We start from the raw sequence: 26,098 nt of genomic DNA on the forward strand, positions 1-26,098 counted from the left end.
AAGTAGGAGGTGGTATACAGCAAGATTACCAGCCAGTTACAATACAGTTGTAATATCTCTCATCAAACAGCTCAGCATGCTGTTGCACCTTAAATATTGTTACCAAATGACTTATAGGATAACTTGAGGGTTCAGTGGGACACGTTACCCCGCGGCTTACGATTTGCTACCAAACCTACAACTGGTTGCTGACCAGTTGATAGGTAAACATTTAACTTGGTTGTGAAGGACAAGGGTGCAGCCCGTAGAAAGAGATACATGTGGAGACCGTGTTCCAAACACATGGCAGCATTATGTCTACGTTACCCACAATCTGATTGTAAATAAACTCGTCCCTGGGTGGGCTTGAACCACCAACCTTTCAGTTAACAGCCGAACGCGCTGGCCAATTGCGCCACAGAGACTTGTTTTTGTTGTTGGTGGGCGTGGCCTCGATCATTCCCGCCCTTCACCCCTTCATTCCAGTGTTTATTCGATTCCAACATGCTTGCCATGAGGCTGATATCTGCTTTGAAGTAAAGTAGCACACAACAAGTAGTCAATAACTTGCTGGTCTGACTTGTGAAAGAAAGAGATTTAATGTCAAAATTTTCCCAAGTGCCCTCATTAGGTCTCTAAGCCTTTGATTTTTTCTTTGTTTGTGTGTCACTTTCATAGAAATATAACAAAAAGGGTCTTTTTTCACTTTGCTTGTGCAATTTTGACAAAAGACAGAGGAGCTTCCAGCTTCAGTCTTCCAAATGAAGGTTCCATTCCACTGCACTTAACAGGTCTCCCTTCGAGAAATATTTTTTGCTAAGGAGCGTATATAATGGTTTAGGAGAGTGTTCTTGGTGGCAGAATGTTTGCGTTAACTCACTTATTACACATAAATCAAGACACCCCTTGCTGGGCTCGAAGCACCAACCTTTCAGTTAGTAGCCAAATGGAATAACGTACTGCTTTCTCTGGCAGTGGGCGTGCCCTCGACCTTCACCGGCCCCTCGTGGCAGTGGATGCTGGCGTTCTGTATATTTGCGTGATGAAACTTTAGTGATCTGCTGCTGAATAATGTCAAACTTGAACCTAAAAGTAGGAGGTGGTATACAGCAAGATTACCAGCCAGTTACAATACAGTTGTAATATCTCTGATCAAACATCTCAGCATGCTGATGCAACTTAAATATTGTTACCAAATGACTTAAAGGATAACTTGAGGGTTCAGTGGGACACGTTACCCCGCGGCTTACGATTTGCTACCAAACCTACAACTGGTTGCTGACCAGTTGATAGGTAAACATTTAACTTGGTTGTGAAGGACAAGGCTGCAGCCCGTAGAAAGAGATACATGTGGAGACCGTGTTCCAAACACATGGCAGCAGTATGTCTACGTTACCCACAATCTGATTGTAAATAAACTCGTCCCTGGGTGGGCTTGAACCACCAACCTTTCAGTTAACAGCCGAATGCGCTGGCCGATTGCGACACAGAGACTTGTGTTTGTTGCTGGTGGGCGTGGCCTCGATCATTCCCGCCCTTCACCCCTTCATTCCAGTGTTTATTCGATTCCAACATGCTTGCCATGAGGTTGATATCTGCTGTGAAGGTAACAAGTAAAGTAGCACACAACAACTAGTCAATAACTTGGTCTGACTTATGAAAGAAATTTAATGTCAAATTCTTCCCAAGTGCCCTCATTAGGTCTCTCAGCCTTTGATTTTTTTCTTTGTTTGTGTGTGACTTTCATAGAAATATAATAAAAAGGTTCTTTTTTCACTTTGCTTGTGCAATTTTGACAAAAGAAAGAGGAGCCTCCAGCTTTAGTCTTCCAAATGAAGGTTCTATTCCACTGCACTTAACAGGTCTCCCTTCGAGAAATATTTTTTGCTAAGGAGCGTGTATTATGGGTTAGGAGAGTGTTCTTGGTGGCAGAATGGTTGCGTTAACTCACTTATTACACAAAATCAAGACACCCCTTGCTGGGCTTGAACAACCAACCTTTCAGTTAGCAGCCAAATGGGCTAACCTACTGCTTTCTCTGGCAGTGGGCGTGCCCTCGACCTTCACCGCCCCCTCGTGGGAGTGGATGCTGGCGTTCTGTATATTTGCGTGATGAAACTTTAGTGATCTGCTGCTGAATAATGTCAAACTTGAACCTAAAAGTCGGAGGTGGTATACAGCAAGATTACCAGCCAGTTACAATACAGTTGTAATATCTCTCATCAAACATCTCAGCATGCTGATGCAACTTAAATATTGTTACCAAATGACTTAAAGGATAACTTGAGGGTTCAGTGGGACACGTTACCCCGCGGCTTACGATTTGCTACCAAACCTACAACTGGTTGCTGACCAGTTGATAGGTAAACATTTAACTTGGTTGTGAAGGACAAGGGTGCAGCCCGTAGAAAGAGATACATGTGGAGACCGTGTTCCAAACACATGGCAGCATTATGTCTACGTTACCCACAATCTGATTGTAAATAAACTCGTCCCTGGGTGGGCTTGAACCACCAACCTTTCAGTTAACAGCCGAACGCGCTGGCCAATTGCGCCACAGAGACTTGTTTTTGTTCTTGGTGGGCGTGGCTTCAATCATTCCTGCCCCTCATCCCTTCATTCCAGTGTTTGCTCGATCCCAAAATGCTTGCCATGAGGATGATATCTGCTTTGAAGTAAAGTAGCACACAACAAGTAGTCAATAACTTGCTGGTCTGACTTATGAAAGAAATTTAAGGTCAAATTCTTCCCAAGTGCCCTCATTAGGTCTCTCAGCCTTTGATTTTTTTCTTTGTTTGTGTGTGACTTTCATAGAAATATAACAAAAAGGGTCTTTTTTCACTTTGCTTGTGCAATTTTGACAAAAGACAGAGGAGCTTCCAGCTTCAGTCTTCCAAATGAAGGTTCCATTCCACTGCACTTAACAGGTCTCCCTTCGAGATATATTTTTTGCTAAGGAGCGTATATAATGGTTTAGGAGAGTGTTCTTGGTGGCAGAATGTTTGCGTTAACTCACTTATTACACATAAATCAAGACACCCCTTGCTGGGCTCGAAGCACAAACCTTTCAGTTAGTAGCCAAATGGAATAACGTACTGCTTTCTCTGGCAGTGGGCGTGCCCTCAACCTTCACCGCCCCCTCGTGGCAGTGGATGCTGGCGTTCTGTATATTTGCGTGATGAAACTTTAGTGATCTGCTGCTGATTAATGTCAAACTTGAACCTAAAAGTAGGAGGTGGTATACAGCAAGATTACCAGCCAGTTACAATACAGTTGTAATATCTCTCATCAAACAGCTCAGCATGCTTTTGCACCTTAAATATTGTTACCAAATGACTTAAAGGATAACTTGAGGGTTCAGAAGGACACGTTACCCCGGCGGCTTTCGATTTGCTACCAAAGCTACAACTGGTTGCTGACCAGTATATAGGAAAACATTTAACTTGGTTGTGAAGGACAAGGCCGCAGCCTGTAGAAAGAGATACATGTGGAGACCGTGTTCTAAAAACATGGCAGCAGTATGTCTACGTTACCCACAATCTGATTGTAAACAAACTCGTCCCTGGGTGGGCTCGAACCACCAACCTTTCAGTTAACAGCCGAATGCGCTGGCCGATTGCGACACAGAGACTTGTGTTTGTTGCTGGTGGGCGTGGCCTCGATCATTACCGCCCTTCACCCCTTCATTCCAGTGTTTATTCGATTCCAACATGCTTGCCATGAGGTTGATATCTGCTGTGAAGGTAACAAGTAAAGTAGCACACAACAAGTAGTCAATAACTTGGTCTGACTTATGAAAGAAATTTAAGGTCAAATTCTTCCCAAGTGCCCTCATTAGGTCTCTCAGCCTTTGATTTTTTTCTTTGTTTGTGTGTGACTTTCATAGAAATATAATAAAAAGGTTCTTTTTTCACTTTGCTTGTGCAATTTTGACAAAAGAAAGAGGAGCCTCCAGCTTTAGTCTTCCAAATGAAGGTTCCATTCCACTGCACTTAACAGGTCTCCCTTCGAGAAATATTTTTTGCTAAGGAGCGTGTATTATGGGTTAGGAGAGTGTTCTTGGTGGCAGAATGTTTGCGTTAACTCACTTATTACACAAAAATCAAGACACCCCTTGCTGGGCTTGAACCACCAACCTATCAGTTAGCAGCCAAATGGGCTAACCTACTGCTTTCTCTGGCAGTGGGCGTGCCCTCGACCTTCACCGCCCCCTCATGGCAGTGGATGCTGGCTTTCTGTATATTTGCGTGATGAAACTTTAGTGATCTGCTGCTGATTAATGTCAAACTTGAACCTAAAAGTAGGAGGTGGTATACAGCAAGATTACCAGCCAGTTACAATACAGTTGTAATATCTCTCATCAAACATCTCAGCATGCTGTTGCACCTTAAATATTGTTACCAAATGACTTATAGGATAACTTGAGGGTTCAGTGGGACACGTTACCCCGCGGCTTACGATTTGCTACCGAACCTACAACTGGTTGCTGACCAGTTGATAGGTAAACATTTAACTTGGTTGTGAAGGACAAGGGTGCAGCCCGTAGAAAGAGATACATGTGGAGACCGTGTTCCAAACACATGGCAGCATTATGTCTACGTTACCCACAATCTGATTGTAAATAAACTCGTCCCTGGGTGGGCTTGAACCACCAACCTTTCAGTTAACAGCCGAACGCGCTGGCCAATTGCGCCACAGAGACTTGTTTTTGTTGTTGGTGGGCGTGGCCTCGATCATTCCCGCCCTTCACCCCTTCATTCCAGTGTTTATTCGATTCCAACATGCTTGCCATGAGGCTGATATCTGCTTTGAAGTAAAGTAGCACACAACAAGTAGTCAATAACTTGCTGGTCTGACTTGTGAAAGAAAGAGATTTAATGTCAAAATTTTCCCAAGTGCCCTCATTAGGTCTCTAAGCCTTTGATTTTTTCTTTGTTTGTGTGTCACTTTCATAGAAATATAACAAAAAGGGTCTTTTTTCACTTTGCTTGTGCAATTTTGACAAAAGACAGAGGAGCTTCCAGCTTCAGTCTTCCAAATGAAGGTTCCATTCCACTGCACTTAACAGGTCTCCCTTCGAGAAATATTTTTTGCTAAGGAGCGTATATAATGGTTTAGGAGAGTGTTCTTGGTGGCAGAATGTTTGCGTTAACTCACTTATTACACATAAATCAAGACACCCCTTGCTGGGCTCGAAGCACCAACCTTTCAGTTAGTAGCCAAATGGAATAACGTACTGCTTTCTCTGGCAGTGGGCGTGCCCTCGACCTTCACCGGCCCCTCGTGGCAGTGGATGCTGGCGTTCTGTATATTTGCGTGATGAAACTTTAGTGATCTGCTGCTGAATAATGTCAAACTTGAACCTAAAAGTAGGAGGTGGTATACAGCAAGATTACCAGCCAGTTACAATACAGTTGTAATATCTCTCATCAAACAGCTCAGCATGCTGTTGCACCTTAAATATTGTTACCAAATGACTTATAGGATAACTTGAGGGTTCAGTGGGACACGTTACCCCGCGGCTTACGATTTGCTACCAAACCTACAACTGGTTGCTGACCAGTTGATAGGTAAACATTTAACTTGGTTGTGAAGGACAAGGGTGCAGCCCGTAGAAAGAGATACATGTGGAGACCGTGTTCCAAACACATGGCAGCATTATGTCTACGTTACCCACAATCTGATTGTAAATAAACTCGTCCCTGGGTGGGCTTGAACCACCAACCTTTCAGTTAACAGCCGAACGCGCTGGCCAATTGCGCCACAGAGACTTGTTTTTGTTGTTGGTGGGCGTGGCCTCGATCATTCCCGCCCTTCACCCCTTCATTCCAGTGTTTATTCGATTCCAACATGCTTGCCATGAGGCTGATATCTGCTTTGAAGTAAAGTAGCACACAACAAGTAGTCAATAACTTGCTGGTCTGACTTGTGAAAGAAAGAGATTTAATGTCAAAATTTTCCCAAGTGCCCTCATTAGGTCTCTAAGCCTTTGATTTTTTCTTTGTTTGTGTGTCACTTTCATAGAAATATAACAAAAAGGGTCTTTTTTCACTTTGCTTGTGCAATTTTGACAAAAGACAGAGGAGCTTCCAGCTTCAGTCTTCCAAATGAAGGTTCCATTCCACTGCACTTAACAGGTCTCCCTTCGAGAAATATTTTTTGCTAAGGAGCGTATATAATGGTTTAGGAGAGTGTTCTTGGTGGCAGAATGTTTGCGTTAACTCACTTATTACACATAAATCAAGACACCCCTTGCTGGGCTCGAAGCACCAACCTTTCAGTTAGTAGCCAAATGGAATAACGTACTGCTTTCTCTGGCAGTGGGCGTGCCCTCGACCTTCACCGGCCCCTCGTGGCAGTGGATGCTGGCGTTCTGTATATTTGCGTGATGAAACTTTAGTGATCTGCTGCTGAATAATGTCAAACTTGAACCTAAAAGTAGGAGGTGGTATACAGCAAGATTACCAGCCAGTTACAATACAGTTGTAATATCTCTCATCAAACATCTCAGCATGCTGATGCAACTTAAATATTGTTACCAAATGACTTAAAGGATAACTTGAGGGTTCAGTGGGACACGTTACCCCGCGGCTTACGATTTGCTACCAAACCTACAACTGGTTGCTGACCAGTTGATAGGTAAACATTTAACTTGGTTGTGAAGGACAAGGCTGCAGCCCGTAGAAAGAGATACATGTGGAGACCGTGTTCCAAACACATGGCAGCAGTATGTCTACGTTACCCACAATCTGATTGTAAATAAACTCGTCCCTGGGTGGGCTTGAACCACCAACCTTTCAGTTAACAGCCGAACGCGCTGGCCAATTGCGCCACAGAGACTTGTTTTTGTTGTTGGTGGGCGTGGCCTCGATCATTCCCGCCCTTCACCCCTTCATTCCAGTGTTTATTCGATTCCAACATGCTTGCCATGAGGTTGATATCTGCTGTGAAGGTAACAAGTAAAGTAGCACACAACAAGTAGTCAATAACTTGGTCTGACTTATGAAAGAAATTTAATGTCAAATTCTTCCCAAGTGCCCTCATTAGGTCTCTCAGCCTTTGATTTTTTTCTTTGTTTGTGTGTGACTTTCATAGAAATATAATAAAAAGGTTCTTTTTTCACTTTGCTTGTGCAATTTTGACAAAAGAAAGAGGAGCCTCCAGCTTTAGTCTTCCAAATGAAGGTTCCATTCCACTGCACTTAACAGGTCTCCCTTCGAGAAATATTTTTTGCTAAGGAGCGTGTATTATGGGTTAGGAGAGTGTTCTTGGTGGCAGAATGGTTGCGTTAACTCACTTATTACACAAAATCAAGACACCCCTTGCTGGGCTTGAACAACCAACCTTTCAGTTAGCAGCCAAATGGGCTAACCTACTGCTTTCTCTGGCAGTGGGCGTGCCCTCGACCTTCACCGGCCCCTCGTGGCAGTGGATGCTGGCGTTCTGTATATTTGCGTGATGAAACTTTAGTGATCTGCTGCTGAATAATGTCAAACTTGAACCTAAAAGTAGGAGGTGGTATACAGTAAGATTACCAGCCAGTTACAATACAGTTGTAATATCTCTCATCAAACATCTCAGCATGCTGATGCAACTTAAATATTGTTACCAAATGACTTAAAGGATAACTTGAGGGTTCAGTGGGACACGTTACCCCGCGGCTTACGATTTGCTACCAAACCTACAACTGGTTGCTGACCAGTTGATAGGTAAACATTTAACTTGGTTGTGAAGGACAAGGCTGCAGCCCGTAGAAAGAGATACATGTGGAGACCGTGTTCCAAACACATGGCAGCAGTATGTCTACGTTACCCACAATCTGATTGTAAATAAACTCGTCCCTGGGTGGGCTTGAACCACCAACCTTTCAGTTAACAGCCGAACGCGCTGGCCAATTGCGCCACAGAGACTTGTTTTTGTTGTTGGTGGGCGTGGCCTCGATCATTCCCGCCCTTCACCCCTTCATTCCAGTGTTTATTCGATTCCAACATGCTTGCCATGAGGTTGATATCTGCTGTGAAGGTAACAAGTAAAGTAGCACACAACAAGTAGTCAATAACTTGGTCTGACTTATGAAAGAAATTTAATGTCAAATTCTTCCCAAGTGCCCTCATTAGGTCTCTCAGCCTTTGATTTTTTTCTTTGTTTGTGTGTGACTTTCATAGAAATATAATAAAAAGGTTCTTTTTTCACTTTGCTTGTGCAATTTTGACAAAAGAAAGAGGAGCCTCCAGCTTTAGTCTTCCAAATGAAGGTTCCATTCCACTGCACTTAACAGGTCTCCCTTCGAGAAATATATTTTGCTAAGGAGCGTGTATTATGGGTTAGGAGAGTGTTCTTGGTGGCAGAATGGTTGCGTTAACTCACTTATTACACAAAATCAAGACACCCCTTGCTGGACTTGAACAACCAACCTTTCAGTTAGCAGCCAAATGGGCTAACCTACTGCTTTCTCTGGCAGTGGGCGTGCCCTCGACCTTCACCGGCCCCTCGTGGCAGTGGATGCTGGCGTTCTGTATATTTGCGTGATGAAACTTTAGTGATCTGCTGCTGAATAATGTCAAACTTGAACCTAAAAGTAGGAGGTGGTATACAGCAAGATTACCAGCCAGTTACAATACAGTTGTAATATCTCTCATCAAACAGCTCAGCATGCTTTTGCACCTTAAATATTGTTAACCAAATGACTTACAGGATAACTTGAGGGTTCAGAAGGACACGTTACCCCGGCGGCTTTCGATTTGCTACCAAAGCTACAACTGGTTGCTGACCAGTATATAGGAAAACATTTAACTTGGTTGTGAAGGACAAGGCCGCAGCCTGTAGAAAGAGATACATGTGGAGACCGTGTTCTAAAAACATGGCAGCAGTATGTCTACGTTACCCACAATCTGATTGTAAACAAACTCGTCCCTGGGTGGGCTCGAACCACCAACCTTTCAGTTAACAGCCGAATGCGCTGGCCGATTGCGCCACAGAGACTTGTGTTTGTTGTTGGTGGGCGTGGCCTCGATCATTACCGCCCTTCACCCCTTCATTCCAGTGTTTATTCGATTCCAACATGCTTGCCATGAGGTTGATATCTGCTGTGAAGGTAACAAGTAAAGTAGCACACAACAAGTAGTCAATAACTTGGTCTGACTTATGAAAGAAATTTAAGGTCAAATTCTTCCCAAGTGCCCTCATTAGGTCTCTCAGCCTTTGATTTTTTTCTTTGTTTGTGTGTGACTTTCATAGAAATATAATAAAAAGGTTCTTTTTTCACTTTGCTTGTGCAATTTTGACAAAAGAAAGAGGAGCCTCCAGCTTTAGTCTTCCAAATGAAGGTTCCATTCCACTGCACTTAACAGGTCTCCCTTCGAGAAATATTTTTTGCTAAGGAGCGTGTATTATGGGTTAGGAGAGTGTTCTTGGTGGCAGAATGTTTGCGTTAACTCACTTATTACACAAAAATCAAGACACCCCTTGCTGGGCTTGAACCACCAACCTATCAGTTAGCAGCCAAATGGGCTAACCTACTGCTTTCTCTGGCAGTGGGCGTGCCCTCGACCTTCACCGCCCCCTCATGGCAGTGGATGCTGGCTTTCTGTATATTTGCGTGATGAAACTTTAGTGATCTGCTGCTGATTAATGTCAAACTTGAACCTAAAAGTAGGAGGTGGTATACAGCAAGATTACCAGCCAGTTACAATACAGTTGTAATATCTCTCATCAAACATCTCAGCATGCTGTTGCACCTTAAATATTGTTACCAAATGACTTATAGGATAACTTGAGGGTTCAGTGGGACACGTTACCCCGCGGCTTACGATTTGCTACCAAACCTACAACTGGTTGCTGACCAGTTGATAGGTAAACATTTAACTTGGTTGTGAAGGACAAGGGTGCAGCCCGTAGAAAGAGATACATGTGGAGACCGTGTTCCAAACACATGGCAGCATTATGTCTACGTTACCCACAATCTGATTGTAAATAAACTCGTCCCTGGGTGGGCTTGAACCACCAACCTTTCAGTTAACAGCCGAACGCGCTGGCCAATTGCGCCACAGAGACTTGTTTTTGTTGTTGGTGGGCGTGGCCTCGATCATTCCCGCCCTTCACCCCTTCATTCCAGTGTTTATTCGATTCCAACATGCTTGCCATGAGGCTGATATCTGCTTTGAAGTAAAGTAGCACACAACAAGTAGTCAATAACTTGCTGGTCTGACTTGTGAAAGAAAGAGATTTAATGTCAAAATTTTCCCAAGTGCCCTCATTAGGTCTCTAAGCCTTTGATTTTTTCTTTGTTTGTGTGTCACTTTCATAGAAATATAACAAAAAGGGTCTTTTTTCACTTTGCTTGTGCAATTTTGACAAAAGACAGAGGAGCTTCCAGCTTCAGTCTTCCAAATGAAGGTTCCATTCCACTGCACTTAACAGGTCTCCCTTCGAGAAATATTTTTTGCTAAGGAGCGTATATAATGGTTTAGGAGAGTGTTCTTGGTGGCAGAATGTTTGCGTTAACTCACTTATTACACATAAATCAAGACACCCCTTGCTGGGCTCGAAGCACCAACCTTTCAGTTAGTAGCCAAATGGAATAACGTACTGCTTTCTCTGGCAGTGGGCGTGCCCTCGACCTTCACCGGCCCCTCGTGGCAGTGGATGCTGGCGTTCTGTATATTTGCGTGATGAAACTTTAGTGATCTGCTGCTGAATAATGTCAAACTTGAACCTAAAAGTAGGAGGTGGTATACAGCAAGATTACCAGCCAGTTACAATACAGTTGTAATATCTCTCATCAAACATCTCAGCATGCTGATGCAACTTAAATATTGTTACCAAATGACTTAAAGGATAACTTGAGGGTTCAGTGGGACACGTTACCCCGCGGCTTACGATTTGCTACCAAACCTACAACTGGTTGCTGACCAGTTGATAGGTAAACATTTAACTTGGTTGTGAAGGACAAGGCTGCAGCCCGTAGAAAGAGATACATGTGGAGACCGTGTTCCAAACACATGGCAGCAGTATGTCTACGTTACCCACAATCTGATTGTAAATAAACTCGTCCCTGGGTGGGCTTGAACCACCAACCTTTCAGTTAACAGCCGAACGCGCTGGCCAATTGCGCCACAGAGACTTGTTTTTGTTGTTGGTGGGCGTGGCCTCGATCATTCCCGCCCTTCACCCCTTCATTCCAGTGTTTATTCGATTCCAACATGCTTGCCATGAGGTTGATATCTGCTGTGAAGGTAACAAGTAAAGTAGCACACAACAAGTAGTCAATAACTTGGTCTGACTTATGAAAGAAATTTAATGTCAAATTCTTCCCAAGTGCCCTCATTAGGTCTCTCAGCCTTTGATTTTTTTCTTTGTTTGTGTGTGACTTTCATAGAAATATAATAAAAAGGTTCTTTTTTCACTTTGCTTGTGCAATTTTGACAAAAGAAAGAGGAGCCTCCAGCTTTAGTCTTCCAAATGAAGGTTCCATTCCACTGCACTTAACAGGTCTCCCTTCGAGAAATATTTTTTGCTAAGGAGCGTGTATTATGGGTTAGGAGAGTGTTCTTGGTGGCAGAATGGTTGCGTTAACTCACTTATTACACAAAATCAAGACACCCCTTGCTGGACTTGAACAACCAACCTTTCAGTTAGCAGCCAAATGGGCTAACCTACTGCTTTCTCTGGCAGTGGGCGTGCCCTCGACCTTCACCGGCCCCTCGTGGCAGTGGATGCTGGCGTTCTGTATATTTGCGTGATGAAACTTTAGTGATCTGCTGCTGAATAATGTCAAACTTGAACCTAAAAGTAGGAGGTGGTATACAGCAAGATTACCAGCCAGTTACAATACAGTTGTAATATCTCTCATCAAACATCTCAGCATGCTGATGCAACTTAAATATTGTTACCAAATGACTTAAAGGATAACTTGAGGGTTCAGTGGGACACGTTACCCCGCGGCTTACGATTTGCTACCAAACCTACAACTGGTTGCTGACCAGTTGATAGGTAAACATTTAACTTGGTTGTGAAGGACAAGGCTGCAGCCCGTAGAAAGAGATACATGTGGAGACCGTGTTCCAAACACATGGCAGCAGTATGTCTACGTTACCCACAATCTGATTGTAAATAAACTCGTCCCTGGGTGGGCTTGAACCACCAACCTTTCAGTTAACAGCCGAACGCGCTGGCCAATTGCGCCACAGAGACTTGTTTTTGTTGTTGGTGGGCGTGGCCTCGATCATTCCCGCCCTTCACCCCTTCATTCCAGTGTTTATTCGATTCCAACATGCTTGCCATGAGGTTGATATCTGCTGTGAAGGTAACAAGTAAAGTAGCACACAACAAGTAGTCAATAACTTGGTCTGACTTATGAAAGAAATTTAATGTCAAATTCTTCCCAAGTGCCCTCATTAGGTCTCTCAGCCTTTGATTTTTTTCTTTGTTTGTGTGTGACTTTCATAGAAATATAATAAAAAGGTTCTTTTTTCACTTTGCTTGTGCAATTTTGACAAAAGAAAGAGGAGCCTCCAGCTTTAGTCTTCCAAATGAAGGTTCCATTCCACTGCACTTAACAGGTCTCCCTTCGAGAAATATTTTTTGCTAAGGAGCGTGTATTATGGGTTAGGAGAGTGTTCTTGGTGGCAGAATGGTTGCGTTAACTCACTTATTACACAAAATCAAGACACCCCTTGCTGGACTTGAACAACCAACCTTTCAGTTAGCAGCCAAATGGGCTAACCTACTGCTTTCTCTGGCAGTGGGCGTGCCCTCGACCTTCACCGGCCCCTCGTGGCAGTGGATGCTGGCGTTCTGTATATTTGCGTGATGAAACTTTAGTGATCTGCTGCTGAATAATGTCAAACTTGAACCTAAAAGTAGGAGGTGGTATACAGCAAGATTACCAGCCAGTTACAATACAGTTGTAATATCTCTCATCAAACATCTCAGCATGCTGATGCAACTTAAATATTGTTACCAAATGACTTAAAGGATAACTTGAGGGTTCAGTGGGACACGTTACCCCGCGGCTTACGATTTGCTACCAAACCTACAACTGGTTGCTGACCAGTTGATAGGTAAACATTTAACTTGGTTGTGAAGGACAAGGCTGCAGCCCGTAGAAAGAGATACATGTGGAGACCGTGTTCCAAACACATGGCAGCAGTATGTCTACGTTACCCACAATCTGATTGTAAATAAACTCGTCCCTGGGTGGGCTTGAACCACCAACCTTTCAGTTAACAGCCGAACGCGCTGGCCAATTGCGCCACAGAGACTTGTTTTTGTTGTTGGTGGGCGTGGCCTCGATCATTCCCGCCCTTCACCCCTTCATTCCAGTGTTTATTCGATTCCAACATGCTTGCCATGAGGTTGATATCTGCTGTGAAGGTAACAAGTAAAGTAGCACACAACAAGTAGTCAATAACTTGGTCTGACTTATGAAAGAAATTTAAAGTCAAATTCTTCCCAAGTGCCCTCATTAGGTCTCTCAGCCTTTGATTTTTTTCTTTGTTTGTGTGTGACTTTCATAGAAATATAATAAAAAGGTTCTTTTTTCACTTTGCTTGTGCAATTTTGACAAAAGAAAGAGGAGCCTCCAGCTTTAGTCTTCCAAATGAAGGTTCCATTCCACTGCACTTAACAGGTCTCCCTTCGAGAAATATATTTTGCTAAGGAGCGTGTATTATGGGTTAGGAGAGTGTTCTTGGTGGCAGAATGGTTGCGTTAACTCACTTATTACACAAAATCAAGACACCCCTTGCTGGACTTGAACAACCAACCTTTCAGTTAGCAGCCAAATGGGCTAACCTACTGCTTTCTCTGGCAGTGGGCGTGCCCTCGACCTTCACCGGCCCCTCGTGGCAGTGGATGCTGGCGTTCTGTATATTTGCGTGATGAAACTTTAGTGATCTGCTGCTGAATAATGTCAAACTTGAACCTAAAAGTAGGAGGTGGTATACAGCAAGATTACCAGCCAGTTACAATACAGTTGTAATATCTCTCATCAAACAGCTCAGCATGCTTTTGCACCTTAAATATTGTTAACCAAATGACTTACAGGATAACTTGAGGGTTCAGAAGGACACGTTACCCCGGCGGCTTTCGATTTGCTACCAAAGCTACAACTGGTTGCTGACCAGTATATAGGAAAACATTTAACTTGGTTGTGAAGGACAAGGCCGCAGCCTGTAGAAAGAGATACATGTGGAGACCGTGTTCTAAAAACATGGCAGCAGTATGTCTACGTTACCCACAATCTGATTGTAAACAAACTCGTCCCTGGGTGGGCTCGAACCACCAACCTTTCAGTTAACAGCCGAATGCGCTGGCCGATTGCGCCACAGAGACTTGTGTTTGTTGCTGGTGGGCGTGGCCTCGATCATTACCGCCCTTCACCCCTTCATTCCAGTGTTTATTCGATTCCAACATGCTTGCCATGAGGTTGATATCTGCTGTGAAGGTAACAAGTAAAGTAGCACACAACAAGTAGTCAATAACTTGGTCTGACTTATGAAAGAAATTTAAGGTCAAATTCTTCCCAAGTGCCCTCATTAGGTCTCTCAGCCTTTGATTTTTTTCTTTGTTTGTGTGTGACTTTCATAGAAATATAATAAAAAGGTTCTTTTTTCACTTTGCTTGTGCAATTTTGACAAAAGAAAGAGGAGCCTCCAGCTTTAGTCTTCCAAATGAAGGTTCCATTCCACTGCACTTAACAGGTCTCCCTTCGAGAAATATTTTTTGCTAAGGAGCGTGTATTATGGGTTAGGAGAGTGTTCTTGGTGGCAGAATGTTTGCGTTAACTCACTTATTACACAAAAATCAAGACACCCCTTGCTGGGCTTGAACCACCAACCTATCAGTTAGCAGCCAAATGGGCTAACCTACTGCTTTCTCTGGCAGTGGGCGTGCCCTCGACCTTCACCGCCCCCTCATGGCAGTGGATGCTGGCTTTCTGTATATTTGCGTGATGAAACTTTAGTGATCTGCTGCTGATTAATGTCAAACTTGAACCTAAAAGTAGGAGGTGGTATACAGCAAGATTACCAGCCAGTTACAATACAGTTGTAATATCTCTCATCAAACATCTCAGCATGCTGTTGCACCTTAAATATTGTTACCAAATGACTTATAGGATAACTTGAGGGTTCAGTGGGACACGTTACCCCGCGGCTTACGATTTGCTACCAAACCTACAACTGGTTGCTGACCAGTTGATAGGTAAACATTTAACTTGGTTGTGAAGGACAAGGGTGCAGCCCGTAGAAAGAGATACATGTGGAGACCGTGTTCCAAACACATGGCAGCATTATGTCTACGTTACCCACAATCTGATTGTAAATAAACTCGTCCCTGGGTGGGCTTGAACCACCAACCTTTCAGTTAACAGCCGAACGCGCTGGCCAATTGCGCCACAGAGACTTGTTTTTGTTGTTGGTGGGCGTGGCCTCGATCATTCCCGCCCTTCACCCCTTCATTCCAGTGTTTATTCGATTCCAACATGCTTGCCATGAGGCTGATATCTGCTTTGAAGTAAAGTAGCACACAACAAGTAGTCAATAACTTGCTGGTCTGACTTGTGAAAGAAAGAGATTTAATGTCAAAATTTTCCCAAGTGCCCTCATTAGGTCTCTAAGCCTTTGATTTTTTCTTTGTTTGTGTGTCACTTTCATAGAAATATAACAAAAAGGGTCTTTTTTCACTTTGCTTGTGCAATTTTGACAAAAGACAGAGGAGCTTCCAGCTTCAGTCTTCCAAATGAAGGTTCCATTCCACTGCACTTAACAGGTCTCCCTTCGAGAAATATTTTTTGCTAAGGAGCGTATATAATGGTTTAGGAGAGTGTTCTTGGTGGCAGAATGTTTGCGTTAACTCACTTATTACACATAAATCAAGACACCCCTTGCTGGGCTCGAAGCACCAACCTTTCAGTTAGTAGCCAAATGGAATAACGTACTGCTTTCTCTGGCAGTGGGCGTGCCCTCGACCTTCACCGGCCCCTCGTGGCAGTGGATGCTGGCGTTCTGTATATTTGCGTGATGAAACTTTAGTGATCTGCTGCTGAATAATGTCAAACTTGAACCTAAAAGTAGGAGGTGGTATACAGTAAGATTACCAGCCAGTTACAATACAGTTGTAATATCTCTCATCAAACATCTCAGCATGCTGATGCAACTTAAATATTGTTACCAAATGACTTAAAGGATAACTTGAGGGTTCAGTGGGACACGTTACCCCGCGGCTTACGATTTGCTACCAAACCTACAACTGGTTGCTGACCAGTTGATAGGTAAACATTTAACTTGGTTGTGAAGGACAAGGCTGCAGCCCGTAGAAAGAGATACATGTGGAGACCGTGTTCCAAACACATGGCAGCAGTATGTCTACGTTACCCACAATCTGATTGTAAATAAACTCGTCCCTGGGTGGGCTTGAACCACCAACCTTTCAGTTAACAGCCGAACGCGCTGGCCAATTGCGCCACAGAGACTTGTTTTTGTTGTTGGTGGGCGTGGCCTCGATCATTCCCGCCCTTCACCCCTTCATTCCAGTGTTTATTCGATTCCAACATGCTTGCCATGAGGTTGATATCTGCTGTGAAGGTAACAAGTAAAGTAGCACACAACAAGTAGTCAATAACTTGGTCTGACTTATGAAAGAAATTTAATGTCAAATTCTTCCCAAGTGCCCTCATTAGGTCTCTCAGCCTTTGATTTTTTTTCTTTGTTTGTGTGTGACTTTCATAGAAATATAATAAAAAGGTTCTTTTTTCACTTTGCTTGTGCAATTTTGACAAAAGAAAGAGGAGCCTCCAGCTTTAGTCTTCCAAATGAAGGTTCCATTCCACTGCACTTAACAGGTCTCCCTTCGAGAAATATTTTTTGCTAAGGAGCGTGTATTATGGGTTAGGAGAGTGTTCTTGGTTGCAGAATGGTTGCGTTAACTCACTTATTACACAAAATCAAGACACCCCTTGCTGGGCTTGAACAACCAACCTTTCAGTTAGCAGCCAAATGGGCTAACCTACTGCTTTCTCTGGCAGTGGGCGTGCCCTCGACCTTCACCGGCCCCTCGTGGCAGTGGATGCTGGCGTTCTGTATATTTGCGTGATGAAACTTTAGTGATCTGCTGCTGAATAATGTCAAACTTGAACCTAAAAGTAGGAGGTGGTATACAGTAAGATTACCAGCCAGTTACAATACAGTTGTAATATCTCTCATCAAACATCTCAGCATGCTGATGCAACTTAAATATTGTTACCAAATGACTTAAAGGATAACTTGAGGGTTCAGTGGGACACGTTACCCCGCGGCTTACGATTTGCTACCAAACCTACAACTGGTTGCTGACCAGTTGATAGGTAAACATTTAACTTGGTTGTGAAGGACAAGGCTGCAGCCCGTAGAAAGAGATACATGTGGAGACCGTGTTCCAAACACATGGCAGCAGTATGTCTACGTTACCCACAATCTGATTGTAAATAAACTCGTCCCTGGGTGGGCTTGAACCACCAACCTTTCAGTTAACAGCCGAACGCGCTGGCCAATTGCGCCACAGAGACTTGTTTTTGTTGTTGGTGGGCGTGGCCTCGATCATTCCCGCCCTTCACCCCTTCATTCCAGTGTTTATTCGATTCCAACATGCTTGCCATGAGGTTGATATCTGCTGTGAAGGTAACAAGTAAAGTAGCACACAACAAGTAGTCAATAACTTGGTCTGACTTATGAAAGAAATTTAATGTCAAATTCTTCCCAAGTGCCCTCATTAGGTCTCTCAGCCTTTGATTTTTTTCTTTGTTTGTGTGTGACTTTCATAGAAATATAATAAAAAGGTTCTTTTTTCACTTTGCTTGTGCAATTTTGACAAAAGAAAGAGGAGCCTCCAGCTTTAGTCTTCCAAATGAAGGTTCCATTCCACTGCACTTAACAGGTCTCCCTTCGAGAAATATTTTTTGCTAAGGAGCGTGTATTATGGGTTAGGAGAGTGTTCTTGGTGGCAGAATGGTTGCGTTAACTCACTTATTACACAAAATCAAGACACCCCTTGCTGGGCTTGAACAACCAACCTTTCAGTTAGCAGCCAAATGGGCTAACCTACTGCTTTCTCTGGCAGTGGGCGTGCCCTCGACCTTCACCGGCCCCTCGTGGCAGTGGATGCTGGCGTTCTGTATATTTGCGTGATGAAACTTTAGTGATCTGCTGCTGAATAATGTCAAACTTGAACCTAAAAGTAGGAGGTGGTATACAGCAAGATTACCAGCCAGTTACAATACAGTTGTAATATCTCTCATCAAACAGCTCAGCATGCTTTTGCACCTTAAATATTGTTAACCAAATGACTTACAGGATAACTTGAGGGTTCAGAAGGACACGTTACCCCGGCGGCTTTCGATTTGCTACCAAAGCTACAACTGGTTGCTGACCAGTATATAGGAAAACATTTAACTTGGTTGTGAAGGACAAGGCCGCAGCCTGTAGAAAGAGATACATGTGGAGACCGTGTTCTAAAAACATGGCAGCAGTATGTCTACGTTACCCACAATCTGATTGTAAACAAACTCGTCCCTGGGTGGGCTCGAACCACCAACCTTTCAGTTAACAGCCGAATGCGCTGGCCGATTGCGCCACAGAGACTTGTGTTTGTTGCTGGTGGGCGTGGCCTCGATCATTACCGCCCTTCACCCCTTCATTCCAGTGTTTATTCGATTCCAACATGCTTGCCATGAGGTTGATATCTGCTGTGAAGGTAACAAGTAAAGTAGCACACAACAAGTAGTCAATAACTTGGTCTGACTTATGAAAGAAATTTAAGGTCAAATTCTTCCCAAGTGCCCTCATTAGGTCTCTCAGCCTTTGATTTTTTTCTTTGTTTGTGTGTGACTTTCATAGAAATATAATAAAAAGGTTCTTTTTTCACTTTGCTTGTGCAATTTTGACAAAAGAAAGAGGAGCCTCCAGCTTTAGTCTTCCAAATGAAGGTTCCATTCCACTGCACTTAACAGGTCTCCCTTCGAGAAATATTTTTTGCTAAGGAGCGTGTATTATGGGTTAGGAGAGTGTTCTTGGTGGCAGAATGTTTGCGTTAACTCACTTATTACACAAAAATCAAGACACCCCTTGCTGGGCTTGAACCACCAACCTATCAGTTAGCAGCCAAATGGGCTAACCTACTGCTTTCTCTGGCAGTGGGCGTGCCCTCGACCTTCACCGCCCCCTCATGGCAGTGGATGCTGGCTTTCTGTATATTTGCGTGATGAAACTTTAGTGATCTGCTGCTGATTAATGTCAAACTTGAATCTAAAAGTAGGAGGTGGTATACAGCAAGATTACCAGCCAGTTACAATACAGTTGTAATATCTCTCATCAAACATCTCAGCATGCTGTTGCACCTTAAATATTGTTACCAAATGACTTATAGGATAACTTGAGGGTTCAGTGGGACACGTTACCCCGCGGCTTACGATTTGCTACCAAACCTACAACTGGTTGCTGACCAGTTGATAGGTAAACATTTAACTTGGTTGTGAAGGACAAGGGTGCAGCCCGTAGAAAGAGATACATGTGGAGACCGTGTTCCAAACACATGGCAGTATTATGTCTACGTTACCCACAATCTGATTGTAAATAAACTCGTCCCTGGGTTGGCTTGAACCACCAACCTTTCAGTTAACAGCCGAACGCGCTGGCCAATTGCGCCACAGAGACTTGTTTTTGTTGTTGGTGGGCGTGGCCTCGATCATTCCCTCCCTTCACCCCTTCATTCCAGTGTTTATTCGATTCCAACATGCTTGCCATGAGGCTGATATCTGCTTTGAAGTAAAGTAGCACACAACAAGTAGTCAATAACTTGCTGGTCTGACTTGTGAAAGAAAGAGATTTAATGTCAAAATTTTCCCAAGTGCCCTCATTAGGTCTCTAAGCCTTTGATTTTTTCTTTGTTTGTGTGTCACTTTCATAGAAATATAACAAAAAGGGTCTTTTTTCACTTTGCTTGTGCAATTTTGACAAAAGACAGAGGAGCTTCCAGCTTCAGTCTTCCAAATGAAGGTTCCATTCCACTGCACTTAACAGGTCTCCCTTCGAGAAATATTTTTTGCTAAGGAGCGTATATAATGGTTTAGGAGAGTGTTCTTGGTGGCAGAATGTTTGCGTTAACTCACTTATTACACATAAATCAAGACACCCCTTGCTGGGCTCGAAGCACCAACCTTTCAGTTAGTAGCCAAATGGAATAACGTACTGCTTTCTCTGGCAGTGGGCGTGCCCTCGACCTTCACCGCCCCCTCATGGCAGTGGATGCTGGCGTTCTGTATATTTGCGTGATGAAACTTTAGTGATCTGCTGCTGAATAATGTCAAACTTGAACCTAAAAGTAGGAGGTGGTATACAGCAAGATTACCAGCCAGTTACAATACAGTTGTAATATCTCTCATCAAACATCTCAGCATGCTGATGCAACTTAAATATTGTTACCAAATGACTTAAAGGATAACTTGAGGGTTCAGTGGGACACGTTACCCCGCGGCTTACGATTTGCTACCAAACCTACAACTGGTTGCTGACCAGTTGATAGGTAAACATTTAACTTGGTTGTGAAGGACAAGGCTGCAGCCCGTAGAAAGAGATACATGTGGAGACCGTGTTCCAAACACATGGCAGCAGTATGTCTACGTTACCCACAATCTGATTGTAAATAAACTCGTCCCTGGGTGGGCTTGAACCACCAACCTTTCAGTTAACAGCCGAACGCGCTGGCCAATTGCGCCACAGAGACTTGTTTTTGTTGTTGGTGGGCGTGGCCTCGATCATTCCCGCCCTTCACCCCTTCATTCCAGTGTTTATTCGATTCCAACATGCTTGCCATGAGGTTGATATCTGCTGTGAAGGTAACAAGTAAAGTAGCACACAACAAGTAGTCAATAACTTGGTCTGACTTATGAAAGAAATTTAATGTCAAATTCTTCCCAAGTGCCCTCATTAGGTCTCTCAGCCTTTGATTTTTTTCTTTGTTTGTGTGTGACTTTCATAGAAATATAATAAAAAGGTTCTTTTTTCACTTTGCTTGTGCAATTTTGACAAAAGAAAGAGGAGCCTCCAGCTTTAGTCTTCCAAATGAAGGTTCCATTCCACTGCACTTAACAGGTCTCCCTTCGAGAAATATTTTTTGCTAAGGAGCGTGTATTATGGGTTAGGAGAGTGTTCTTGGTGGCAGAATGGTTGCGTTAACTCACTTATTACACAAAATCAAGACACCCCTTGCTGGGCTTGAACAACCAACCTTTCAGTTAGCAGCCAAATGGGCTAACCTACTGCTTTCTCTGGCAGTGGGCGTGCCCTCGACCTTCACCGGCCCCTCGTGGCAGTGGATGCTGGCGTTCTGTATATTTGCGTGATGAAACTTTAGTGATCTGCTGCTGAATAATGTCAAACTTGAACCTAAAAGTAGGAGGTGGTATACAGTAAGATTACCAGCCAGTTACAATACAGTTGTAATATCTCTCATCAAACATCTCAGCATGCTGATGCAACTTAAATATTGTTACCAAATGACTTAAAGGATAACTTGAGGGTTCAGTGGGACACGTTACCCCGCGGCTTACGATTTGCTACCAAACCTACAACTGGTTGCTGACCAGTTGATAGGTAAACATTTAACTTGGTTGTGAAGGACAAGGCTGCAGCCCGTAGAAAGAGATACATGTGGAGACCGTGTTCCAAACACATGGCAGCAGTATGTCTACGTTACCCACAATCTGTTTGTAAACAAACTCGTCCCTGGGTGGGCTTGAACCACCAACCTTTCAGTTAACAGCCGAACGCGCTGGCCGATTGCGCCACAGAGACTTGTGTTTGTTGCTGGTGGGCGTGGCCTCGATCATTACCGCCCTTCACCCCTTCATTCCAGTGTTTATTCGATTCCAACATGCTTGCCATGAGGTTGATATATGCTGTGAAGGTAACAAGTAAAGTAGCACACAACAACTAGTCAATAACTTGGTCTGACTTATGAAAGAAATTTAATGTCAAATTCTTCCCAAGTGCCCTCATTAGGTCTCTCAGCCTTTGATTTTTTTCTTTGTTTGTGTGTGACTTTCATAGAAATATAACAAAAAGGGTCTTTTTTCACTTTGCTTGTGCAATTTTGACAAAAGACAGAGAAGCTTCCAGCTTCAGTCTTCCAAATGAAGGTTCCATTCCACTGCACTTAACAGGTCTCCCTTCGAGAAATATTTTTTTGCTAAGGAGCGTGTATTATGGGTTAGGAGAGTGTTCTTGGTGGCAGAATGTTTGCGTTAACTCACTTATTACACATAAATCAAGACACCCCTTGCTGGGCTTGAACCACCAACCTATCAGTTAGCAGCCAAATGGGCTAACCTACTGCTTTCTCTGGCAGTGGGCGTGCCCTCTACCTTCACCGCCCCCTCGTGGCAGTGGATGCTGGCGTTCTGTATATTTGCGTGATGAAACTTTAGTGATCTGCTGCTGATTAATGTCAAACTTGAACCTAAAAGTAGGAGGTGGTATACAGCAAGATTACCAGCCAGTTACAATACAGTTGTAATATCTCTCATCAAACATCTCAGCATGCTGTTGCACCTTAAATATTGTTACCAAATGACTTAAAGGATAACTTGAGGGTTCAGTGGGACACGTTACCCCGCGGCTTACGATTTGCTACCAAGCCTACAACTGGTTGCTGACCAGTTGATAGGAAAACGTTTAACTTGGTTGTGAAGGGCAAGGCAGCAGCCTGTAGAAAGAGATACATGTGGAGACCGTGTTCCAAACAGATGGCAGCATTATGTCTACGTTACCCACAATCTGATTGTAAATAAACTCGTCCCTGGGTGGGCTTGAACCACCAACCTTTCAGTTAACAGCCGAACGCGCTGGCCAATTGCGCCACAGAGACTTGTTTTTGTTCTTGGTGGGCGTGGCTTCGATCATTCCCGCCCCTCATCCCTTCATTCCAGTGTTTGCTCGATCCCAAAATGCTTGCCATGAGGATGATATCTGCTTTGAAGTAAAGTAGCACACAACAAGTAGTCAATAACTTGCTGGTCTGACTTGTGAATGAAAGAGATTTAATGTCAAAATTTTCCCAAGTGCCCTCATTAGGTCTCTAAGCCTTTGATTTTTTTCTTTGTTTGTGTGTGACTTTCATAGAAATATAAAAAAAAGGGTATTTTTTTCACTTTGCTTGTGCAATTTTGACAAAAGACAGAGGAGCCTCCAGCTTCAGTCTTCCAAATGAAGGTTCCATTCCACTGCACTTAACAGGTCTCCCTTCGAGAAATATTTTTTGCTAAGGAGCGTATATAATGGGTTAGGAGAGTGTTCTTGGTGGCAGAATGTTTGCGTTAACTCACTTATTACACATAAATCAAGACACCCCTTGCTGGGCTCGATGCACCAAGCTTTCAGTTAGCAGCCAAATGGAATAACGTACTGCTTTCTCTGGCAGTGGGCGTGCCCTCAACCTTCACCGCCCCCTCGTGGCAGTGGATGCTGGCGTTCTGTATATTTGTGTGATGAAACTTTAGTGATCTGCTGCTGATTAATGTCAAACTTGAACCTAAAAGTAGGAGGTGGTATACAGCAAGATTACCAGCCAGTTACAATACAGTTGTAATATCTCTCATCAAACATCTCAGCATGCTGTTGCACCTTAGATATTGTTACCAAATGATTTAGAGGATAACTTGAGGGTTCAGTGGGACACGTTACCCCGTGGCTTACGATTTGCTACCAAATCTACAACTGGTTGCTGACCAGTTGATAGGTAAACATTTAACTTGGTTGTGAAGGACAATGCTGCAGCCCGTAGAAAGAGATACATGTGGAGACCGTGTTCCAAACACATGGCAGCAGTATGTCTACGTTACCCACAATCTGTTTGTAAACAAACTCGTCCCTGGGTGGGCTTGAACCACCAACCTTTCAGTTAACAGCCGAACGCGCTGGCCAATTGCGCCACAGAGACTTGTTTTTGTTGTTGGTGGGCGTGGCCTCGATCATTCCCGCCCTTCACCCCTTCATTCCAGTGTTTATTCGATTCCAACATGCTTGCCATGAGGTTGATATCTGCTGTGAAGGTAACAAGTAAAGTAGCACACAACAAGTAGTCAATAACTTGGTCTGACTTATGAAAGAAATTTAATGTCAAATTCTTCCCAAGTGCCCTCATTAGGTCTCTCAGCCTTTGATTTTTTTCTTTGTTTGTGTGTGACTTTCATAGAAATATAATAAAAAGGTTCTTTTTTCACTTTGCTTGTGCAATTTTGACAAAAGAAAGAGGAGCCTCCAGCTTTAGTCTTCCAAATGAAGGTTCCATTCCACTGCACTTAACAGGTCTCCCTTCGAGAAATATTTTTTGCTAAGGAGCGTGTATTATGGGTTAGGAGAGTGTTCTTGGTGGCAGAATGGTTGCGTTAACTCACTTATTACACAAAATCAAGACACCCCTTGCTGGGCTTGAACAACCAACCTTTCAGTTAGCAGCCAAATGGGCTAACCTACTGCTTTCTCTGGCAGTGGGCGTGCCCTCGACCTTCACCGGCCCCTCGTGGCAGTGGATGCTGGCGTTCTGTATATTTGCGTGATGAAACTTTAGTGATCTGCTGCTGAATAATGTCAAACTTGAACCTAAAAGTAGGAGGTGGTATACAGTAAGATTACCAGCCAGTTACAATACAGTTGTAATATCTCTCATCAAACATCTCAGCATGCTGATGCAACTTAAATATTGTTACCAAATGACTTAAAGGATAACTTGAGGGTTCAGTGGGACACGTTACCCCGCGGCTTACGATTTGCTACCAAACCTACAACTGGTTGCTGACCAGTTGATAGGTAAACATTTAACTTGGTTGTGAAGGACAAGGCTGCAGCCCGTAGAAAGAGATACATGTGGAGACCGTGTTCCAAACACATGGCAGCAGTATGTCTACGTTACCCACAATCTGTTTGTAAACAAACTCGTCCCTGGGTGGGCTTGAACCACCAACCTTTCAGTTAACAGCCGAACGCGCTGGCCAATTGCGCCACAGAGACTTGTTTTTGTTCTTGGTGGGCGTGGCTTCGATCATTCCCGCCCCTCATCCCTTCATTCCAGTGTTTGCTCGATCCCAAAATGCTTGCCATGAGGCTGATATCTGCTTTGAAGTAAAGTAGCACACAACAAGTAGTCAATAACTTGCTGGTCTGACTTGTGAAAGAAAGAGATTTAAAGTCAAAACTTTCCCAAGTGCCCTCATTAGGTCTCTAAGCCTTTGATTTTTTTCTTTGTTTGTGTGTCACTTTCATAGAAATATAACAAAAAGGGTCTTTTTTCACTTTGCTTGTGCAATTTTGACAAAAGACAGAGGAGCTTCCAGCTTCAGTCTTCCAAATGAAGGTTCCATTCCACTGCACTTAACAGGTCTCCCTTCGAGAAATATTTTTTGCTAAGGAGCGTATATAATGGTTTAGGAGAGTGTTCTTGGTGGCAGAATGTTTGCGTTAACTCACTTATTACACATAAATCAAGACACCCCTTGCTGGGCTCGAAGCACCAACCTTTCAGTTAGTAGCCAAATGGAATAACGTACTGCTTTCTCTGGCAGTGGGCGTGCCCTCAACCTTCACCGCCCCCTCGTGGCAGTGGATGCTGGCGTTCTGTATATTTGCGTGATGAAACTTTAGTGATCTGCTGCTGATTAATGTCAAACTTGAACCTAAAAGTAGGAGGTGGTATACAGCAAGATTACCAGCCAGTTACAATACAGTTGTAATATCTCTCATCAAACAGCTCAGCATGCTTTTGCACCTTAAATATTGTTAACCAAATGACTTACAGGATAACTTGAGGGTTCAGAAGGACACGTTACCCCGGCGGCTTTCGATTTGCTACCAAAGCTACAACTGGTTGCTGACCAGTATATAGGAAAACGTTTAACTTGGTTGTGAAGGACAAGGCTGCAGCCCGTAGAAAGAGATACATGTGGAGACCGTGTTCCAAACACATGGCAGCATTATGTCTACGTTACCCACAATCTGATTGTAAATAAACTCGTCCCTGGGTGGGCTTGAACCACCAACCTTTCAGTTAACAGCCGAACGCGCTGGCCAATTGCGCCACAGAGACTTGTTTT

The 26,098-nt window shown here is 43.6% G+C and overlaps 25 non-coding genes across 25 annotated transcripts; all 25 read right to left on the reverse strand.

Moving 5' to 3' along the window:
* Positions 1 to 330: 330 nt before the first annotated feature.
* On the reverse strand, positions 331 to 404 carry trnan-guu (transfer RNA asparagine (anticodon GUU)). The gene has a single exon. It is a non-coding gene; the product is annotated as a tRNA-Asn (tRNA).
* Positions 405 to 1,399: 995 nt separating this feature from the next.
* On the reverse strand, positions 1,400 to 1,473 carry trnan-guu (transfer RNA asparagine (anticodon GUU)). The gene has a single exon. It is a non-coding gene; the product is annotated as a tRNA-Asn (tRNA).
* A 996-nt stretch (positions 1,474 to 2,469) lies between these two features.
* Positions 2,470 to 2,543, reverse strand: trnan-guu (transfer RNA asparagine (anticodon GUU)). The gene has a single exon. It is a non-coding gene; the product is annotated as a tRNA-Asn (tRNA).
* Positions 2,544 to 3,536: 993 nt separating this feature from the next.
* Positions 3,537 to 3,610, reverse strand: trnan-guu (transfer RNA asparagine (anticodon GUU)). Its single transcript has one exon. It is a non-coding gene; the product is annotated as a tRNA-Asn (tRNA).
* A 997-nt stretch (positions 3,611 to 4,607) lies between these two features.
* Positions 4,608 to 4,681, reverse strand: trnan-guu (transfer RNA asparagine (anticodon GUU)). The gene has a single exon. It is a non-coding gene; the product is annotated as a tRNA-Asn (tRNA).
* A 995-nt stretch (positions 4,682 to 5,676) lies between these two features.
* Positions 5,677 to 5,750, reverse strand: trnan-guu (transfer RNA asparagine (anticodon GUU)). The gene has a single exon. It is a non-coding gene; the product is annotated as a tRNA-Asn (tRNA).
* A 995-nt stretch (positions 5,751 to 6,745) lies between these two features.
* On the reverse strand, positions 6,746 to 6,819 carry trnan-guu (transfer RNA asparagine (anticodon GUU)). Its single transcript has one exon. It is a non-coding gene; the product is annotated as a tRNA-Asn (tRNA).
* Positions 6,820 to 7,815: 996 nt separating this feature from the next.
* Positions 7,816 to 7,889, reverse strand: trnan-guu (transfer RNA asparagine (anticodon GUU)). Its single transcript has one exon. It is a non-coding gene; the product is annotated as a tRNA-Asn (tRNA).
* A 998-nt stretch (positions 7,890 to 8,887) lies between these two features.
* trnan-guu (transfer RNA asparagine (anticodon GUU)) lies at positions 8,888 to 8,961 on the reverse strand. Its single transcript has one exon. It is a non-coding gene; the product is annotated as a tRNA-Asn (tRNA).
* A 997-nt stretch (positions 8,962 to 9,958) lies between these two features.
* trnan-guu (transfer RNA asparagine (anticodon GUU)) lies at positions 9,959 to 10,032 on the reverse strand. The gene has a single exon. It is a non-coding gene; the product is annotated as a tRNA-Asn (tRNA).
* A 995-nt stretch (positions 10,033 to 11,027) lies between these two features.
* Positions 11,028 to 11,101, reverse strand: trnan-guu (transfer RNA asparagine (anticodon GUU)). The gene has a single exon. It is a non-coding gene; the product is annotated as a tRNA-Asn (tRNA).
* A 996-nt stretch (positions 11,102 to 12,097) lies between these two features.
* trnan-guu (transfer RNA asparagine (anticodon GUU)) lies at positions 12,098 to 12,171 on the reverse strand. Its single transcript has one exon. It is a non-coding gene; the product is annotated as a tRNA-Asn (tRNA).
* A 996-nt stretch (positions 12,172 to 13,167) lies between these two features.
* Positions 13,168 to 13,241, reverse strand: trnan-guu (transfer RNA asparagine (anticodon GUU)). The gene has a single exon. It is a non-coding gene; the product is annotated as a tRNA-Asn (tRNA).
* Positions 13,242 to 14,239: 998 nt separating this feature from the next.
* Positions 14,240 to 14,313, reverse strand: trnan-guu (transfer RNA asparagine (anticodon GUU)). The gene has a single exon. It is a non-coding gene; the product is annotated as a tRNA-Asn (tRNA).
* Positions 14,314 to 15,310: 997 nt separating this feature from the next.
* Positions 15,311 to 15,384, reverse strand: trnan-guu (transfer RNA asparagine (anticodon GUU)). The gene has a single exon. It is a non-coding gene; the product is annotated as a tRNA-Asn (tRNA).
* A 995-nt stretch (positions 15,385 to 16,379) lies between these two features.
* trnan-guu (transfer RNA asparagine (anticodon GUU)) lies at positions 16,380 to 16,453 on the reverse strand. The gene has a single exon. It is a non-coding gene; the product is annotated as a tRNA-Asn (tRNA).
* A 997-nt stretch (positions 16,454 to 17,450) lies between these two features.
* On the reverse strand, positions 17,451 to 17,524 carry trnan-guu (transfer RNA asparagine (anticodon GUU)). Its single transcript has one exon. It is a non-coding gene; the product is annotated as a tRNA-Asn (tRNA).
* A 998-nt stretch (positions 17,525 to 18,522) lies between these two features.
* trnan-guu (transfer RNA asparagine (anticodon GUU)) lies at positions 18,523 to 18,596 on the reverse strand. Its single transcript has one exon. It is a non-coding gene; the product is annotated as a tRNA-Asn (tRNA).
* A 997-nt stretch (positions 18,597 to 19,593) lies between these two features.
* On the reverse strand, positions 19,594 to 19,667 carry trnan-guu (transfer RNA asparagine (anticodon GUU)). Its single transcript has one exon. It is a non-coding gene; the product is annotated as a tRNA-Asn (tRNA).
* Positions 19,668 to 20,662: 995 nt separating this feature from the next.
* trnan-guu (transfer RNA asparagine (anticodon GUU)) lies at positions 20,663 to 20,736 on the reverse strand. Its single transcript has one exon. It is a non-coding gene; the product is annotated as a tRNA-Asn (tRNA).
* Positions 20,737 to 21,732: 996 nt separating this feature from the next.
* trnan-guu (transfer RNA asparagine (anticodon GUU)) lies at positions 21,733 to 21,806 on the reverse strand. The gene has a single exon. It is a non-coding gene; the product is annotated as a tRNA-Asn (tRNA).
* A 998-nt stretch (positions 21,807 to 22,804) lies between these two features.
* trnan-guu (transfer RNA asparagine (anticodon GUU)) lies at positions 22,805 to 22,878 on the reverse strand. Its single transcript has one exon. It is a non-coding gene; the product is annotated as a tRNA-Asn (tRNA).
* A 997-nt stretch (positions 22,879 to 23,875) lies between these two features.
* trnan-guu (transfer RNA asparagine (anticodon GUU)) lies at positions 23,876 to 23,949 on the reverse strand. The gene has a single exon. It is a non-coding gene; the product is annotated as a tRNA-Asn (tRNA).
* A 996-nt stretch (positions 23,950 to 24,945) lies between these two features.
* On the reverse strand, positions 24,946 to 25,019 carry trnan-guu (transfer RNA asparagine (anticodon GUU)). Its single transcript has one exon. It is a non-coding gene; the product is annotated as a tRNA-Asn (tRNA).
* A 998-nt stretch (positions 25,020 to 26,017) lies between these two features.
* On the reverse strand, positions 26,018 to 26,091 carry trnan-guu (transfer RNA asparagine (anticodon GUU)). The gene has a single exon. It is a non-coding gene; the product is annotated as a tRNA-Asn (tRNA).
* Positions 26,092 to 26,098: the final 7 nt, after the last annotated feature.

The sequence above is a fragment of the Leuresthes tenuis genome, unplaced genomic scaffold (assembly GCF_036924035.1).
Source record: "Leuresthes tenuis unplaced genomic scaffold, fLeuTen1.0.hap1 SCAF_5, whole genome shotgun sequence".
Lineage (NCBI taxonomy): Eukaryota > Metazoa > Chordata > Actinopteri > Atheriniformes > Atherinopsidae > Leuresthes > Leuresthes tenuis.